Source organism: Canis lupus, chromosome 17 (genome assembly GCF_011100685.1).
Source record: "Canis lupus familiaris isolate Mischka breed German Shepherd chromosome 17, alternate assembly UU_Cfam_GSD_1.0, whole genome shotgun sequence".
NCBI classification, from domain to species: domain Eukaryota; kingdom Metazoa; phylum Chordata; class Mammalia; order Carnivora; family Canidae; genus Canis; species Canis lupus.
This window is the reverse complement of record NC_049238.1, coordinates 33,675,268-33,695,314: the sequence shown is the minus strand read 5'-3', so window position 1 is coordinate 33,695,314 and position 20,047 is coordinate 33,675,268. Positions and strand designations below refer to the sequence as shown.

The 20,047-nt window shown below is 44.6% G+C and overlaps 2 long non-coding RNA genes across 2 annotated transcripts in view; both read left to right on the top strand.

The window, feature by feature from the left end:
* The first annotated feature begins 6,324 nt into the window (after window positions 1-6,324).
* Window positions 6,325-8,928, top strand: LOC111090589. The gene is made up of 3 exons (XR_005371869.1): window positions 6,325-6,876; window positions 7,931-8,096; window positions 8,216-8,928. It is a non-coding gene; the product is annotated as an uncharacterized LOC111090589 (long non-coding RNA).
* A 10,457-nt stretch (window positions 8,929-19,385) lies between these two features.
* LOC102151150 overlaps window positions 19,386-20,047 on the top strand; it is a 653,134-nt gene continuing 652,472 nt past the window's right edge. The window contains exon 1 of the long non-coding RNA XR_005372365.1: window positions 19,386-19,659. This is a non-coding gene — a long non-coding RNA (uncharacterized LOC102151150). The remainder of the gene's footprint in view (window positions 19,660-20,047) is intronic.

Here is a 20,047-nt window from a genome sequence, read left to right as displayed (position 1 = left end):
CTGGAGGGAGGGAGTGAGGGAAGGAGAGAGAGAGAGAGAGAGAGAGAGAGAGAGAGAGAGAGAGAGAGAGACTGATCAGATAGAAAGAAACTTGTCATGTGATTTTTCCAAATCCCTTAACCTCTCTGGGTCTCAATGTTTTTTTTATCTGTAAACATAAAGCATTGACTTTGACCCCCTGCCTTAAATGATTTGAACTCTGATTCCTCTGGTAGAGAAAAGATAGTGTGAGGGTCATGCTCCTGGGAAGAGAAAATACTGCATATCTCTCTTATCATGGAGCTCAATGTCTCAGAAAAGCAGTTTTTAATTCTTAAAGTAATAATTATAGTAAACTTCCATATGGTACTCATGATGGGCCTGACACTGTTCTCATCTCTCATTTATTTCATCCTCATAGCATCCCTAGGATCTAGGTACAGTCATTATCTTCATGTTGGAGCTAAGTGTGACTTAGCTAAGTAAGTGGTAGGTGATGTGTCCAAGATCCCACAACTAGAATATGCCAGAGTGGGAACTCAAACACTAGCCATTTGGCCACAGTTAGTGCTGATAGCTTGTACATTTAAGAGCCAAGAGGCAAGGAGCTTAAAGAGTTCTGAAAAAAACCCAAAGACACTTTGAAAATCCTTGGAAAAAGAAAGAAAAAGGGGAGATAGCATGTAATAGGGGACTTGACTTAGTCTTACTTGAAGGGCTTCCCAAGAAACTATCTATTGACCAAGATCTGGGGGATGAGAAGACAGTAACTAGATAGGATGAGAGGGTAGATCCTGGCAGGCAGCAGGATCAGAATATGCTGAGGGAACAGAGTACAGTCAAGAATTGGAAGTTGTTTTTGTACCTGTAGCCCAGGGAGTGAATGAGTATGGGGCAAAATATGGAGAGGAAGGTGAGTAGGGTCCAGCCCGTGCAGGGTTCTCTGCATCTCTGTCTGTCGCAACCTTTCTCAACTTTGGCATCATTGACATTTGGAGTTAGACAAGTCTTCATTGTGGATCTTGTCCTATGTTTTGTAGGATGTTTAGTAGCATCTCTGGCCTCTGCCCTGTAGATGCCAGTAGGATCCCCCACCCCCCCAAAGTTGTGATAATCACAAATGTCTCCAAACATTGTTGAATGTCCCCTGGGGGGGGGGTTGCAAAGTTGCCTCCAGTTGAAAACCAATGAACTAGATATTTCACTTTTTGATATTTGTTTTTTTTCATTGTCAAAAGATGGAGTCATGGGGTCACTTTATAGATATGAACATGGACCTGAGTCTCCTTTGGCCAGGTCATAGCCAGGCCTGACCAGGTAGGTACAGCTTTCTGGAGATCTTCCTTGGAAACCATACTGTTCAGATAGAGATGCCGTCCTCAGAGTGGACAATGCTAAAATTAGTGCCCCAAACTAGAACATGAAGACTGGAGAACTGCATCAGGCTTAAAGCGAAAAACAAAGGGGGGTCTTCACAACCAGGCCCTCTAAAATTTCAACACTACATGATACTTTCCCATTATGCCCATTTCTCTTTCTCCCACAGCCAATGTAGCTGTGTAGGGTTTAACAAAGTAGGCCTTTTACAAAGGAAATTACCTTAAATCAAAAAGAATAGAAACAAGATACTTGGCATTAATGGTAATAATAACCAGATTCCTGTGAAAGGCTAAAATATTGCTACTTTAGTCACTGATTGTTGTGGGAATTTGTACGTTTCAAACCCAATATGAAGCCCTCCTGGAACTTCTTGTCAAGAGTTTTCTGCTGCTGCCAACTAACCCAGGGAAAAGGAGAAAGCATTGTTTTGTCTAGCACCATTCTATCACCAGGAAAACAAAGTTCTAGGCCATCTGCATTTGTTCTTTTCCTTTTCTTTTTTTTCTTTTTTTTTGAATGGTTTAGAGATGCTGCAAATACCACAGTCTGGTCTATTGAGGAGCATGACCCTTACCCAGGATATATTCTGACCCCTTTGCCTTGTTGTTGTAGGAATTCCCTGATTTTCCTTGCCCTCATCCTGTAGGACTTTGAGAGGATAAGGAATGACAAGATTTGACTCAGAAATGATAATGCTAGTGATCCCTGGGTGGCTTAGCAGTTTAGCACCTGCCTTTGGCCCAGGGTGAGATCCTGGATACCTGGGATCGAGTCCCATGTCAGGCTCCCAGCATGGAGCCTGCTTCTCCCTCTGCCTGTGTCTCTGCCTCTCTCTGTGTGTCTTTCATGAATGAATAAATAAATAAAATATTAAAAAAAGAAATGATAATGCTAGAAAGACTGTCCACAAAGAAAACTGCATTAGCCTTTTCCACATTTCCCTATTTCTCGGAACTTCTGCCTTACTTCTTCCTCCAGGGATCCTGAGTCCTGGCTCCGAGGTCACCCCCTCTGAGGGGACTCAGCTCAGAAAGGCACCTTGTCTCTTTGCCTGGAGGTCATCTTGGCCAGACTGTGGTCTGAGCAAGGAGCCAGATCTGTTTCCCCAGGTCATAACTAACTTCCAATTACCCATCTCTCTGGCTAAATTATTATGCCTGTTTCACAGTCAGGAAAGTAGGCAGTGTGGTCAACTCAAAATCAGAGTTGGGCTTTAGGCAAAAAGCCTGAGGTGTCAACATTGCAACAATAGTGAATATTTATTGAATAGTTACTATTAAGTCAACCTATGCCAGACACTCTGTACACGTTATCTCATTTAATTATTACATCATCTCTTTGAGATAAGTACTATTTTTATACTTCTTTTACAGATGAGAAACAAGGCTTAGAAAAATAAATTATTTGCTTAAGGTCACACAGCTTCTAAATGGCAGAGCCAGGGCATTCAGATCCCAAGTGTTATTTGTACTCTCTACCTTTTGTTGCTTCTCTTGACACTTTTGAAGACTTTCTGAAGAGAATTGGAGGGGATTGTTGATGTTCCCAGGGGAACTCCACCTTTGGAACATGTGGAAGCTTTGAGAAGGCCAAATCTCAATTATTTCTGAAAAAGTTGATCTCATCATGGCTTTGGGCTATGCTGGGCTGAGCATGTGCTCTGCTTCCTATTTAAAATAAAATATATCATATTCAAAGAAAGCTTTATAGTTATAAATTTCAGTTTCATTGATCAAGTTCATTATCATCTTTATGGATATGATTTAAAGACAATGTGGATCCTCATCCCTTGGCATCATGATAAACTAAAGTGATTTCTCAGGGCTTTAGTTTCCTTATTTGTAAATGAGGGGTTTGGGTAACATGATCTCTAGAATCTTTTTTGACTCTATGGCCAGTGTCTGTGCACACATGTATCTAGAAGCCCACTTAAAGACCTAGAATGCCTTAGTGAGGTATCAGTCACTTCCCACTGGCTCCTACAATGTAGAATCTGATTTTAGGTGGGCAATCACTATAACTCAGGATTTGCAACCCTGATCATCTGAGCCCTGCGAGAATGCTATTTACACACAATCCCCATCCCCTCACTGTCCCAGATCTATATACAGTGAAGGGTACTAACGAAACTAGCTGGTTTGCTGGCGGGAGTTCCTGTTCTCTCCAGGAGGAACATTTAAGCTAGTCTTCCCACTCTGAAGGCAAAAGGTAGACTAAATAATCTCTGTCTTCCATGGACCAGAGCTGAAGGGGGATGTAGGAAGACTTGTCAGTGGAGTTACCATTCCAGTGTATGAGTTTCCTCGGGACAGACTTGGAGAATGCCCAAAGGAGGAGGCACATGAAACCCACAGTGAGGGGAAGCTGGAAGGATGATTTATCTTGGTTAATCCTGGGGGCCTCAGGGAAAACTCTGTCCCAGAAAGGTGCCTCCTCACAAAGCCTGTCAGAACTGATCTCACATGCAGGTGAAGAAGGATCCAGGGGAGGCAGGATGGGCTTAGCTGGGCATGTTCACAGTACAAGAGTACAAAACTTTGCCACAGTGTAGGCGGCATCAAGGGTGTAGTGGGGAGCCAAGTCAGTTATCGTCCAAACAATACTGATGCATAAGAAGTAAGGAGAGAGAAAATTAGTAGAATGATCTAATACTGATATAGGTCAAAGTTATGGCATCCCAACTGGAGGCCAACTTTGATAGAGTCATAAAGATTCAAGAGTGCTTACTGTGTTGTGTAAAAGAGACATTAATTAGTCAACCACAGCTTGTGGGCTAAATATGACCACTGACCCTTTCTGTAAATAGAGTTTACTGAAATATTCATCCATTCATGTATATATTGACTATGACTGCTTTTGTGTTACAGTGGCAGAGTTGAGTGGTTGTGACAGAGATCATATGGTGAACAAAGCCTGACATATTTACTGTCTGCTCCTTTATGGGAAAAGTTTGCTAACCCCCAATGTGGAGGAAAGAGCACGTTGTTCTAAGCCTTGGATCAAACAAATTGGAATCTACACTCGTTTTTATAATCTACCTTTCAAAGTTTTAATTTCACATCTGAGAAATGGGAGACTGTATTACTGGTGCCAACCGACCACTTAGCTCACTAATTATGATAATTTACGACAGTGAATAAAATAATGAATGTGAAAATGCGTGTGAAGCTGTAAAAAGTTATACAAAATGTTCACTATCATTAGGGCTGTTTTCAAAGTATTTGGCAAAAGAGAGTTGGCAAAGAAAGTTGTTTTTTCCTCAATAGAGGTAGAGAGGAAATAAATAATAATGATTGCCAAAGGATGCATTAGCCTTTTTATTTGTGTCAGTTAATGTATAGTTTTGAGGTGATGTAAGCTGTGTTATTAAAACATAAGGGAAAGAAGTAAAATCCACAGCCATCTTGAAGATGAATTGAAGAAATTTGTAAGGTGTGACATACAGCTGGGTATTGTGGTGGTTAGAGGGGATGCAGGCACAGGTCTGAAGGAATGCCTACCCATCTGGGAGCTGCAGAGTGGCACTTGTATATATATATATATATATATATATATATATATACACACACACACACACACATACACACACACACATACCGAAAACAGTATCTAAAAAGACTTTGTGGGGATGGGTGGCTGGTAAAGGAGTAGCCAGAGTGAGAAGACTAACTAGGGAAAGCTTTTTTATTTTTATTTTTTTTAAGATTTTATTTATTTATTCATGACAGACACAGAGAGAGACAGAGACATAGGCAGAGGGAGAAGCAAGCTTCATGCAGGGAGCCCGATGTGAGACTCAATCCCAGGACCCTGGGATTACCACCTGAGCCAAAGGTAGACGCTCAACCACTGAGACACCCAGGCACTCTTAGGGAAAGTTTTTGAATGAGGATCTGTACCTGGGCCGAAAGGAGGTGAGGAGAGAACTCTGGACCCAGAATCTGGCAAATGTTTGCATGTGCTGTTATCAAAAAGCAACAGGGACCTACCTAGTGAGGGCTCTGAAGTAGGGGAGGGACATGATAAAAATGACATTTGATTTAAAAAATTCTTTAAAAAAAAGATTTTATTTATTCATGAGAGACACAGAGACAGAGACAGAGACAGAGACATAGGCAGAGGGAGAAGCAGGCTCTCTGTGAGGAGCCCAAATGGGGACTCAGAACCGCATCACTACCCCAGCCAAAGGCAGATGCTCAACCACTGAGCCACACAGGCACCCCTAAGAAATTATTTCTAAAGCAAGCTTTTAACTGTTTTGGCAGGGAAGCTGGGGGGCTGGGGGGCTGTTCTCAGGGTCTGCAGGGTGGGCTGGTGTCTTGATGAGGTGGGGCCAGGGCAGAGAACTGTAGGGGAGCCCCTCAGGGGAGACTCTTGGATGTCAGTGATGGTCTGCTCAAGGGGAACATCCACGTGGGGAGGGAAGGGCTCCCTGTGTTCCGAAAGGCAGTCACTCAGCCTGGAAGGGGGGGGGGCTGTGCGGAGGGAAGGGGAAAGGCGCAGCTCTGGAGGAGGCCAGAGGCCCATTCTTCCAGCTGGCTCAGAGTCTCCACCCTGGGGGAGGGATGTGGTGAGAGTGGAGGCCATCCAGCAGAAAGTGACAGGGATGATTAAAGGGATGGAAAATCGGGCCCATGAAGAAAGGTTAAAGGGATTGCCGCTATTTAGCCTGGAGAAGAGAGGCGGGCCGGAATAGCTGCCTTCAAGCCCATGCACGGTTATTAATAGACGCGTGCTAGGCAGCTGCCCAGCGCATCCGCATCCGGGAGGACGGGAGGACGGCACCCCTGCAGCCAGCCTGGCACCTCTGGCAGGGAGGGAGAGGGAGAGCGGGAGCGAGAGCGAGAGGCAGGCTCCTGAGAGAGGAAGAGGCATAATTATAAAGGCTCTTTTGTGGTCTCCCAAGTGCCCTCTCCCCTCCCCCTTGTTTTGGCATCTGTCATTATGCTGTGCAAACCACAGCCAGGCCTGTGATGGCACCAATATCTGCTTTCCTGCCCACTCGGAAGGTAATGTGGCTATAAAATTGATGAGTTAGATAAATAGGGTACAAAGGGTGGACTGTGTCTAGCTCTGCAGAGTGCTCTGACTGGTCTCCCAACCCAACCTGGATAAATCATCCTGTCTCCATTCCACCCACCACCTCGGCCTAGACTGTTCCATCTGGGCTCCTTCTGACTGACTCCCCAGGAGTTCCCATTTGCTCTGCCTCTCTGTCTAATTCGTCACTTTGGCAACCTGAGAGCTCTTCTATTTCTTTCCAGGTCAAATATGTCTCATTTCACTTTTTTTTTTTTTTTAATGTGAAACTCTTCTCAGCAAGCCAGCCTCTTGTTCTCATGGTGAGGCTACAACGTCACACGACCAGCAGGCCAGCATGCCACAGTCTCACCAGATGAGGCCAAGAGACCTTGGCCTAGGGCCTGTCAGATTCCTGTCAGGGTGACCCAGGGCCTCGGCAATGGTGTGACTGTATTTTCCTGATGGACATGTAAGAGATCCAGTCACGGAAGGAAGGTCAGCTACGAACCACATATCTGGACACTTCAAAATTGGAGCTGAGTGAAGGGTGGGTGGGAGGACGGGGGGAGATACGGGTAATAACCATTAGCCAGAATTTATCACACAAGTGTGATGGAATCTGGCTTCTAGAAAGTCCAGAGCTAACATTATTTGGTTACAGTTCCCTGTGTTCTGAAGGGAATTCATTCAGAGACTGGCATAGTCTCCTCAGTAGGTGAGAGGAACCTGAAGGTCAAATTCTTACTAAGTTCTGTCAGGGAGCAGGGACCTTAGACTTCACCATTTGCCTTTAGCCTTGACAGACATCACACTGACCACGAGGCTCCTTCTTAGGTGGTCAAAGGAGACAAAATGGATGTGTGTGTGTGTGTGTGTGGCAGGGGGGGGGGGGCAGGGAGGAAGGAGGACTGGGAGAGAAGCAGCCAAGGCATTCCTCAGCCAGAGACTGAGAATGAGCTGAGCCACTCCCTGAACAAAAGTAAATGCTGTTTCCCTTTCTCTGTGGCTGTGGGGACTTCTGGAGAGCACATCTGGTTTGTCTGGATCCCAATGACAGCATGGGGATGGGTACCCAACTGTGGACAGAGTCCTGGGACTGGGCAGCTAGGACAGCAGGTGTCAGAACCGAGTGGAACTGCCCCCACTATTCTCCAGTGGCCACTGCCCTCTTCCTTATCTGTGAAATGAGCATGATCCGTTTCATAGCAGCTGCCTTCTAAGGGCTATTGTGAATATTGAAGAACACAAGGCACATCTAGGGCTCAGCATGCTTGGCACGGACACTCAATACACATTAGCCACCATTATAATAATTTATTTTTGATACGATCCACTGAATGGAATTCATGGAGCAAAGGAATGGCTGTGAGCAGGAAGCCCTGGACGGATGTGATCACGCCTCATTTTAATGGCACTCTCTCCCCAACACCAGCCCCCCTGCAGGTCAGTGGCAGTGGCCAGCTCCGGAGGGATCAGCTGCCCACCTTGCATTTAACCTTTGTTTGTTCTTTGTCATTATTTTTCCTGTTCTCCTCCTCCTCCTCAAAAGAAAGGACAAGGCATAGGGATCCTTGGTTCTACAAAGAGGCGGGCCCAACTCTTGCTGGATTCCACTGGAAAAATCAGAACAATTCCTATTATTTTCGGTTCCCAGACCTTGAATATGTCAGGCTTCAGGTTCACTTCCTACGTGTCTCTCGTCGCCGGATCTGCAAGTAATTTAACCTTGTTTTCATAGAGCGCAAAGACGTTCCGCTTGTTTACACTGGAGACAAATTTTCCTCAATTGACGCAATCCTATTGATTAAATAATGACTTTCTTCCTCATTTAAAGGTAATTTCGGCTGGTATCATGACACGGAGGAGAAAAGTGAATGCCTTTTCTGTCCTGCTGTGTGAATGGCAGGCTGTGAGGGCCAAATCCCACCGCCCCCAAGAAAGGCCTTCTCATTTTCCTCACCTGTTCTTGAGCCTGGAGGGTCGGCTGAGTGAAGCTGATGCCCGGACCCCATGAGGAGGTTGGTTAAACATGACAGATCTTGATTAGGGGCATTAAACGGCCTGTATTTGCTCGAAAATGGATGTCAAGCCTGGGCAGGGTAGATGCTCCTTTGTTTTAAAAAATGGATTTGAGGGGGGTTGGGAGGTGGGTAAAATGGGTGAAGAGGGTCAAAAGATACAAACTTCCTGTTATAAAATAAATAAGTCTTGTAGGTGTAACATACAGCATGGTGACTATAGTTAATAATACTGTACTTACTGCATGTTTGAAAATTGCTATTTATGTTTGTAAATCATAAAAGTTCTCACAAGAAAAAAAAAGTGTAACCATGGATGGTGATGGATGTTAACTAGACTTATTGTGATGCTCATTTCACAATACACATAAACATCAAATCATTATATTGTACACCTGAGACTAATATAATGTTATCTAGCAATTATACCTGCCTCAATTTAAAAAAGAAAAAAAAAATTTGGGATGCCTGGGTGGCTCAGTGGTTGAGCGTCTGCCTTTGGGTCAAGGTGTGATCCCGGTGTCCTAGGATCGAGTCCCCCATTGGGCTCCCTGTGGGGAGTCTGCTTCTCCTTCTGCCTATGTCTCTGCCTCTCTCTGTGTGTCTCTCAGGAATAAATAAATAAAATATTAATTTTTTTAATTAAAAAATAAAATTTAAAAATGGATTTGATTTGCTTTTGTGATGATTACATCTAATAAACTAGGACGTGCACATAAACTGTTTTTCAAGATCACATCATATGATAGGATGTGTCATCTAAGCCAAGGATATAAAGTCAAAGGGGAAGGTTGCACACATACCAGGAAGAAGGGCAGAGAACAGCATAATCCAGAAAGGCACCAATATGGGGTGAGGGTGGCCAAAGAGAGTAGATTGCTCTGGGCTAAGTCCTTTAACTTAGTGTGGGGTCAGATTCCTCACTTGTAAAACAGGCGCAGTTGGATCAGAGAATTCCTAAGGCATTTTTCCCATTCAGTGTTCTCTGATACAAGGAAATCTGGAAACTTATTATTTGCTTCTGTTTTAAGGCTTTTCACTGTGTATTCCAACAAGGATAAGTCCAGAGGATGACATTTGGAAGGTTGGGAATCGTCTTTCTCTCTCAACGTCTTTCTGTGAGGTCAGGACAATGGCTTCTGTGTTGACAATGCCAGTTAGAACTAGTTACCACCATATATATTCTACAGGAGAATGTACATTATGCAGCAATTTAAAAAGTAATGTAGAAAAATGTTGAAATCACTTGGAAACGTGTCTCCAAAGGCAAATGGGAGCTAGATGGTAATAAGAGAAAAATGATAGCTTGACATTTTTAAGGTATTTACTATTGCAGGCATTTTTGTTCTTTCTTCACCAGGGATTGGCAGACATTTTCTGTAAGAGCCAGATAGTAAATATTTTAGGCTTATGAGCTGTCATGTGTCTCTTGCAACTATTCAACTTTGCTGTTGTAGCAGAAAAGCAACCATAAGCAAGATGTAAACAACTGTTTGTGGCTATGTTCCAATAAAACTTTATTCATAGACCCTGAAATTTGAATTTCATGTAATTTTCATGTATCACAAAATATTCTTCTTTTGATTTTTTCCAATTATTTAAAATGTAAAAACCATTCTTAGTTCATAGGCCTTCATAATGATAGACAGTGAGCTAGATTTGGCTTACAGGCCATAGTTTACTGACCTCTGTTCTTTACTACAACCCCCTTGAAGGTGGGGGTGGGGAACTATTTTACAGATGAGAAAATCAAGCCTTAAAGAGGTTAGCTAACTTGTCCAAGTTTGCTGGTTATAAGCAATAGAGCTAGAATATAATCCAAAAGGCCAGATTCAAGAGCTTGAACTTTTAACACTTAACACTTCCAGGATAGATAGAGTGGTGGGCTGTGGGGGTTGCTCTCTCTGGCTCTGATTTAACACCGTCATAAAATAATTTTTTAAATTATTGTTATTTTTTCATGGTGGTTTAGATTCAAAACATTGGAGTAAGACTGGTTTCTCACAAGACCAGGAGATACCTGGCTGGCTTAGGAGTCACCTGAGAAAATAGCTCAAAAGAAGAACTTGGCAGGCAGTGGAGGGAGGTGGAGAAAACAAAGCGTCAGTTCCATGAACATCAGGACCGAGGGGGAGGCCTGGCCCCCTGATCCAGGAAATTTGGCCTGGGGGTCAGTCAACTCAGCTCCCCCTTGAGATGCACAGAGTTGAGGCTAGGAAGAAAGAGAGAGCCTGCCTTGCCTCTACCACCTTCCATTTCTGTTCTTTAAGATGAAGCACCTTGAGCCTTCTCTAATGCTTCCTGTAGACCTTGTCTCCAGAGCTAAACTGTTACCTCCTGGAGGGAAGTCTGTGTCTTCTCCTGTCTTCTCCACCCTTCTGTGGTCTGTGCACATGGGGATGCGGGTAAGTGAAGCCTTCCGACTCCAGAACGGAGTGCTTCAGTAAGTCATGAGCTACCAGCTTCTGGAAGTGAGTGGGGTGCTTGCTCTCAGGTGACGCTGGCACAGAGGATGGGAAGTGAGAGTATAAGAGGGTTCAGAGATGGACCCACCCATGTAATAAACATAAAATAAAGTACCTATGTGTGTCAGATCCAAAGCCAGGAGACTCCACATCTATTATTTCCTTTGATTCCCATAGCTGAGTTCTGAGAGAGGTATCATGATCCCATTAGATAGATGAGAAAACTAAGAAGAGTTTGTCACTTTCCTGAAGGGATGCAGCAAAGGGAGACAGAATTAGTTCACTCTGCTCTCTGGCTCCCATCATAGGCCCTTCTATTGGGCTGTGCAGAGCAATGGGCAGCCCTTCTTCTCTGACTCTTGGTAGCTATGTGGCTTGAACAAATTACATGACCCCTCTGAGTCTCAGTTTCTTCACCTGTTTATGGTTATACCTACTTTTGAGGGTTGTCCTGAAACAAAAAGTGGTATCATATGAAGGTGCCTAAAAGAGTTCTAGGCATAGAACATGTTATATGCATGGTTGCTTTCTTCCTTCTGCTTCAAGATGATGTGGTTTTGTGAAGTTGACTGAATAATCAATCTTGCTCAGTTTGAGGTTTTCAGGGCCTAGCAGAAAGCCAGGCATGGAGCAGACACTTAATAAATATTTGTTGAATGAATGGATACACAATGCTTACATCTACTGATGCCAGCCATCTGGATACTTAGAAGCCTAAATGGATGGACCCTTGACTTTCCTTATGAATGTTGGATGTTATTCTAGAATACAAGCAGCAAAAAAGATCCAAAACATATAAATATGAATACAGTCAGGTCTTACTGATACAGATTCTTTGAGAGGAATTCGTGAACCAGTGGGAGTCTGCATTGGGCTATACTTAAAGAAAGAGGATTTGTTATTTTTAAATAACTTCAGTTATGTCACCAGGTTTATTTATTTACCACCCATCCATCCATTCATTCAATCATTCAACAGTGGCCTAGAGGGGCTCTTAGAGCCTCTTTTCATAAACAGGGAAGAAAGATTATCTGGAGCATGTCAGTTATTTGTAGATAAATAGAAGCTTCAAAACTGCTTATGGGAGCTTGGAAATGGTTTGTTCTCAAGTGTTTTAGACATTCCTTCAATATCCTGCATGCACTTTTCTATGCACTATCTCTGAAGAAGCCTTGCGCTCATTTACAGTCATTTTCTTATCTGCTAAAAGGGTAGAAATGCTGAGTGCATCTGTTGGGTGTGTGGGAGTGCGTCTGAAGAGGAAATGCTAACACAAGGTCCTGGTTCCCAAGAAACGGGGTCTCATTCTTGACGTTGACACGATGTATGGTCTTATAGGAGTAAAAATCCTTTGAACTGGTGAGGCTGGGCCATTATTCTTAGAATCAAAAGATGGGTGGAGGAACTTCTTTTTTTTAATGATTCAGGCAGACAGTAATACCTTCAAGTCTTTTGAAATTTATGTGGCGAGTTAGTCCTACACTAAAATGACTTATGCTTCTGGGCCTCCTATTTGTGAGTTTTTGCTACCCTCTGTCTCACAAATAATAATCATGTCTGCGATTCTCAGTATGCTTACTGCTAGCAGTTGAGCACCTTTCTTCTAATTCATTGGCTGTTTCTAATATCCCATAGATTTTTAAAAAGTAATAATAATGACAAAACCAAACCCAAACAAACAAAATCCTGGAAGGCAAGCTTGTTCAAACAATTTAAAAAAAGCAAGAGTAAAAAGTGAATGAGTCTGAGTGAGCATGTGGCTTGACCTTTGGAACCTGGACTTTATGGTATCTACATTGGCTGTTTGGGGGCCTATTCTACTTCCTTGTTCTTCATCATTGTAAGCTGAAGAAGTGGTTTCAGGATTGGTGGGACATTATTGCATGTATCTCCTACCATGGCAACCTCATAGCATCCCACTGTGGCAGGGATATAGCTTTATTTCCCAGAAGAGGGGCTGAGAAAGAAACAGAAAGGTGTCCATAATGGCTCTCCATGAGGCATGGCCCAAGGACCATGCTACATGAAATAGTAAGGTGGCATGTTTATTTATAAATGGCCACATTGACTGCTCACCAATCATAATTCTGAAGCTGATTTTTTAATACTTTGATCAGAACTACTTATTTCTTGACCTCTTTTAGAGACCTTCTGAAAGAGTCTAGTGTCAGAAAAGAAGTCAGGAGTCAAGAATTGCTGTCTAGATCCAGCTCTGTGAGGTTGCTTAACCTTTCTGAGCCCTGATTATAAAATATGATGGCCTTGGTTAAACTTGACATTTGCTAGGATCCCTCTAATTATACCTTGCGTATCTTTGATTTTCTGTGAGCTTTGGAGCCAGCCATCTTCAGGAGTCAGGGCAATGGCTGTGAAAGCACAGACCCTCTTCCTGTGGGGAATTGCAGCTGGAGTGTCCCCAGAGCATCATGGCCACAAGGTGGGCTTATGCCAGTGAGCTCCTAGCCCTCCCTCACCACGTGCCTGGATGGGGCGGGAGGAACATCAGCTCCTCAGGTCCACGCTTCATTCTCTTTGGCATCCCCCTGCGTCTCTGCCTTTATCCTCCTCAGTCTCTCCCCAGGAGCCACCGGCAGGCATGTCCCATTCTGCAGCCAATTCTGACCAAGGCAGGAAATGGATGTGGAGCCTCAGTCTGCCACTGGAGGGATGAGGGGCCTGGAATTTGGTCTCATGGTTTCAATCAGTAACAATCGTGCCTTGGTTAAACCTCAGAGGCGACGGTGCTACCACCACTCAAAGCTGATAGTAAGTCGTGTTCTTCAGATGTGGGATCCAGAGGCTTAGACACGACTTGCAGGCTCCTGGGTGCCTTCCTTCTGCTCTCAGTTTCCTTTGCTCAAATCCAAATGAGGACTGGGTGTGTCAGTCAGCCGGGCAGCCCCGGCAGCCTGCAACTTCCAGAATTTCCTATGCATCCCCACCCCCCACTGGCGTCAGCAGTAGATTCCCAAATCCACAATCTGACCAAAGTCTTGTCTAGTATTCCATATCCTGCCCACTTTCCTTGAGGCTTGGGGCCTCCCCAGGGCTCAGCAGCATGCTGGGCAGGGTTCCGTTGGGGATGGACAGCCAGGGGTCCTACTGGTACCTAGACTCTGCTGGTGTCTCCTTTTGTCTCAGCAGGGCCAGGCCCTCTTTGTCACCTGCAAGAATCACTCCTGGGCTTGCCTTGCATGGCTTAGTGTCCTCACCGGAGAGTCCTCCAAGGCTGAATAAGTAGCCCAGAGTCCCAACACACTCGGTTCCTTAGGCCCACCTCTTTCATGCCCCTAGAAAAGCAAGAGCAGATCAATAAATGCCTTTTGAAAGAATGTCTGGGTTTGTGGAGAAATCATCCTGAGATGTGATTTAGTCTTGGAAGACACAGGTCTCCTTGAAATCTTGAGAGACATCATTGGGCCTTAACTGTAACTAATATCTACTAAGCCATAATCTTGGAAGAGGTAATATGAGGAAGGTTGTAGTGATGGAAGCTTTTGGTGTTTGAGGAGCAGAACTGAAAATGGAGAAGCCAAGGGGGGTATAGAATTTGTCAGGGTGTCTGCCCAGAGGCGAGTAAGAGCTGATTCTAGACAACAGGTGCTGGGCCTCAGACAGAGGGGAACAAGGGTGGCTGCAAATGGCCCTAGGGACATGCAATGCCCAGGCTTGATTCTGTGCTCCGTAGTGCAAGGCCCAGCTACTGCTGGCCACAGGTTGTCCCTCAGCCTCCCCTCCGGGGTTCCCTGTAAGTGGACTCCTGACACTCTGGCTTACCTCTTCAGTCCTCTCTGAACTTGCTGTTTGACAAGGAGAGCCAGGGCGAGCACTTCCTTCCTGGAGTTGCTGGGAAAACAGAGCCCCAGAGCATGCAAGTTGGACCTCAGCTGCCAGCCAGGTCTTCTGCATGTGCTAACCCCATGAGCAACTGTGGGCAGAGATGCCTTCCTGCTCCCACCTCCGTGGGAGCCTGGCCTCAAACACGGAGAACAAAATTGGGGCACTAAGCCGGGAGGTCTCTTCACTAGCACCCAGTGCCTCCATTAGTCCCATGGCTTCCTGGCCTGGCCATTGTTGCTCACTGTAAAAGGCTCACAGAGAAGGGGTCCCTCGGAGTCTTCTCAGACAACTCTCAGGGGACAAAGAGGAGAGAACTCAAAGCCTTAAGGAAGAGTCTGGGGGTTGGAGTGTAGTCAGAGAGGGAGCCAAGCCCCCTTCAGTTTCTGAAAAGCCTCCCCTGAAGTCTCTGCCGGTCCCAGGGCCTTTGACGGGGCAGCGGTGCCCCCTGGTGGCCACCGTGGCCGGGATCTCCTCCCCAGTCCCAGCTTGGAGGGCTTCCCATTCTCCCCTCCCCAGGTCCAGAACTCTTCCCCCAAAGCCCCCACTGTCCACAATTGTTTCCTTTTATCCTTTTAAAAAACCTAGTCCCCATATTTTTTCTTTTGAAGTCAACTTTTGTCTTTTGAAACCTCCCTGCAAAAGATGGATAAACTAGTAATCAGGCTTTAACCACTGATGAAATGGGCAAGTTAGCACTGTGCAGGTGCTCATCTGGGCTGGAGAGATACATTTGCTTCAATGTGCCATTTGTCTCTCAAATTTCCTACACTTAAATTCAATCTGAAATAACTACAATGTCCTGAACGCCTAGTCTGTGCCAGCCTCCGTGTTGGGGATCAGCTCTGTGCCTCCTTTTACTCTCTGTCGGGGACACCATCTTTCTGTTGGGGGAAGAGAGGAGTGGCTTTGGTAGGATGTGGGTGCAGTTGGATCTCCAGGTTATCCTGCCCCAAATTCCTCCTGACTAGCTGCTGGTCACAACCATCTGGCCTTTTTTGTCTTGGGGCACCGGATCTACAAGCTTAGCCGCTTCATTCGGATCTACAAACTTAGCTGTTTGATTCTGTGAGGTGAGTAGGAAGCAGCTGCTCACTGTGGAGTGCTTGCACCCCATCTTGGCTTTTGCAGGGTGCTGGCTTCTCATCACTTGCCAGTCTTGCTGTAGGGCATTGCGAGGGGTGTATATGGTGGGTAGGAAGCACCCATTCTTAGGAGGCCAGGATGAGAGTCCCCCAACAACCCAAATGGGCCCCAAGTAGGGGTTAAAGGCAATCGCTCAAAGTTAGAGGACTTTTATTTTCCCCCTTCAAAGAGAAAAAGCTGAACTATTCAAATAAAAATGAGGGTTATGATGGAGCACGAAACTCTTGGCCTGGGTTCCAGTCTCAACACAGATCAGCACTTACTTCCTGCCCCCGGCTTTGATTTCCCAAACTGTTCGAGGGCTGCAATACCCCTCAAAAGGCCCCTCTCTGCCCTGCAGTTCTCTACTTCCAATTCTTTTGCTTTTGTGCAGCCAGGCAGGCTAGGATGCGGCTTTGATCTGCACAGACTGGATCCTGTCCTGGCACCAGCTACCTCCCACCCACTCACATGGATTCTGGGCTTTCAGTTTTGCCAGTGTAATATTTTGCTAGTGTTTATTTTTAAAAGGTCTGCATCTGTGGTGACCGTCTCCCATTTTGAGAATTAACTGCTTACAGATGTTGCGTGTGGCACAGCATTCTCCCAGGCAGTGAAACCACTGGGGTTTGGATATCATTTCAAAAGGAAGAGGAGAGAAGAAAAGCTGTGTGTCTCTGATGTAGGTGGCAGAACTTACTGACCTTCTATAAAATGCCCGAATGAGATCTACTTTTAGAAATTGTAGGGTGGAGAATTTCTTAAGGTTCGAGAACCCAAGTGTTAAAAAGCTCTCATTGAAACGGTCATTTGCGGGATGTTTGTGGCTACGGCGCCGGGCTGGGGCCGAGCTGTCTCCTTCTACCCTTGCACACAGAGCCCTTACCGCTCACACAGCCGTGGTCAGCTCGGGCCAGTCCAGGCAGCAACATCTCTTTGGGTTCCGAATGGCTGAGTTTAGGTAAAGCGCATCTCAGTCTAGTGCAAAGTCCAGCAGACCCTTCAGACTCAGGGGTCCTGGGTGTACTTGCCAGCTCTCCACCCTCTGCAGTCCTCCCCACCTTGACCCGCCCCCCTCCATCCCCAGGTGCCACCCAGCCCTTCCTCCTCATGCACAGCAGAAAACCAGTCCAGGCCTAAAAAGACATCTTGTGAGATCCTGAGAGGCCTCCATACAAAGCCCATTTCTGTTTTCTCATTCATTCAGCAATTTCCAAATCCAGACTTGAGAATGGAAACTAAGGAGGAGGGGTCATAGCCAACTCTTTGTGTGGGTGCTTATGGGGTGTGTGTGTGTGTGTGTGTGTGTGTGTGTGGTTTGTGCACATGCAGTGATATTTGTGGCTGTGAGGAGTGAACGGATAGGGAGCAGTTCCTTTCCCCAGCTGGTCATCACCCTGGGCTGGACAGCTTCCCTTTTGCTACATTTGTAGTACCCTCTCTTATTTCAATGACCCCTCTGTTCTCCATTTCTTCCCGCTTAGCAGGCAGATTCCTGCTGCCTTTGCCCCATGAGAGTGACTCAGAATAAAGGAAAGTTTGATCAGGAGAAGACCTTAGAGACTATCTTTAAATTATAATGAATCTGACCACTTTAAATATGAGAAGATTGAGGCCCAATCTGTACAGTCTGCTTGGATAGCAATTTCATGCTAGCTCCAAATCAGCAGATTTAAACATTGTGGTCATATTACTTTGTATTTCTGGTAAGATTTTCTTTATCAAAGAGATACTCAAAAACCAGAGAGGGAATATATATAATGTTCATGGTAAGTGTTCGGATGTGGTTTAGAATATAGAGATTTAGAAGACAATACTCAAGCTAGATACAATTTTTTTAAGAAGAAAATTAACAGTCACTTGTTCAAAATCCTGTAATATAAAAATGGGAGGAATAAGTTGAGTGTATGGTCGGTTTATGATTAGGGATAGTATTTCCTCTTGGAATATAATAACTTAAAAAACAGTACACAAGAATGGCAGTGGAAATATTGACAAGTTGTACTCAAATCTTGTTTGTATATATACATATAAACACACAATGAGGGGAAGTGTAATTATTTTTTCAAAGAAAAACATGAACATTTATCAAACCAGATCTATCATTAGGAGAAGTGATGCATAGTACCAAGCTGGGGAAGCAGAGAGAAGGACAAAAGACAAAGCCACTGATGGACAATAAGACCATAGGAATTTGAGATGCCTGGGTGGCTCAGCAGTTGAGCATCTGCCTTTGGCTCAGGGAGTGATCCCGGTCTGGGGATTGAGCCCCATATCAGGCTCCCTGTGAAGAGCCTGCTTCTCCTGTCTAGGTCTCTGTGTCTTTCATGAATAGATAAATAAAATCTATAAAAAATAATAAATCTTAAAAAAAATGACGACAGGAATTAGGACTTCCTTTCAGTAGTTAGAAGGTAGGGGGAAAATTGTCTAAGATGATGCTCCTGGCTGTTCAGGGTTTGCATATTAGCATATCAGAAAACATGTTTTTATCTAGTATCCTTTCATTATAAAATATCAAACAAAAATCTCCTTATAGGCCTTAGACAAACATGAAGGAATTGACCATTGTTTCCTAAGGGATCTCACAGAGAGAATCTTTTCTTACTGTAGGAGGATTCTCACAATTCTAAAGGGCTTCTTTGGTTGAAAACCATGATAACTTTGAGGGGGTTACCAGTCAGGCTACCCAGAACTTTCACCTGCCCTGTCCTCTCGCAGTTAATAGGCGCGTATAACAGGACCCACCACTTAGGCGAACGTGCAGACTGCCTTGCTTTTGGCTACCACATGTTTTCTAGTGTATTTGTGCTTGGTCCACATGATGCCTAAAGACTGGTTTGACTGGTTTTTGCTTCATTGAATGGATGAGACTGATCTATTTGGTGTCTTGTGGAGGCAGATCCCTGCTCTGGGGACACATGAGGGAATGAGTCTCCTTTTTCATGAAGGCAAGTTTGAGGTATTTTGATATGACAGAGCTGTAAGCATATGTTCTTAGCGGTTTTAGAGTAGGTCTGGAAAAACCAACCACCAACCACACCACACCCAGATGGGAGGCACTAGAAACAGTGGTTTCGTGATGGGTCCCAGAAGGGCCTGGGCTGTTGGAGGGTGCTGACGTGATCTATGCCAACCACAGGGTTGTGGACAGTGGCCACAGATGGTAGGGGCCATGAGACAAACCAGGTGCAAAGGCAGAGTGGGGGGCTGGCATCTGAGCCAATTTGAGTGCCAGTCTCTAGGGGGCATCCAGACATTGGTGGATCACATCAGGAATGTGATGCCACTTTATTCACTATAATTTTGTTCCTGACTCCAGTGTGTGGATTTTTTTGCTCACATCACCAATTCTCTGGTGCCAGTTGGGTGTTCTACAGCTCACTTCAATTCTGGCACTATCTACCTGGAGACAGTGTCAGACTCCACAAGTTTAGGGCTTAGTCCTACAGACTGCCCCTCTCCTCCACTTGCAATTGTGACAGATACCAATTGTGACAGATACTAATTGTGACAGTTTGTCACCTGTGCTTCTGGCCTATTAGCTATAGATACAGATTCTAATGACCCACTCCTTGGGTTTGATTAATTTGTTGGAGTGGCTCATAGAACTCAAAAAGTATTTTACTTACTAGATTTGTGGCTTATTATAAAAGGATATATTTCAGGAACAGCCAGATGGAAGAGATGTATAGGATAAGGCATAGAGAAGGGGAACAGAGCTTCTATATCCTCTTCAAGAATGCTACCATGCCCGACTCTCCATGTGTTCACCAACCTGAAGCTCTCCAAATCCTGTCCTTTTGGGGTTTTATGGTGGCTTCATTACATAGGTAAGATCGATTAAATTATTAGCCATTCATGATGAAACTCAGTCTCTAGCCCCTCTCCCTGGCTCCAGAAGTTGGGGGTGGTGCTGAAAGGTCCAACCCTCCAATAACATGGCTGGTTCCCTTAGGTGCTTTTTCAAAGTCAAATTCATTAATGTAAACTTTGGTGTGGATGAAAGGGGTTTGTTATATAAATATAAAGACACTTTTATTGCACTTAACACTTACAAAATCCGAAGGGTTTTTAAGATCACTATGTCAGAAACTTATATATATATTTCTTATTATAAATATATTTTTCTTACTATATATATTTCTTATTATATATTTCTTATAATAAATATATATTTTAATGTATTTCTTATATTTCTTATTATGTATATTTCTTATT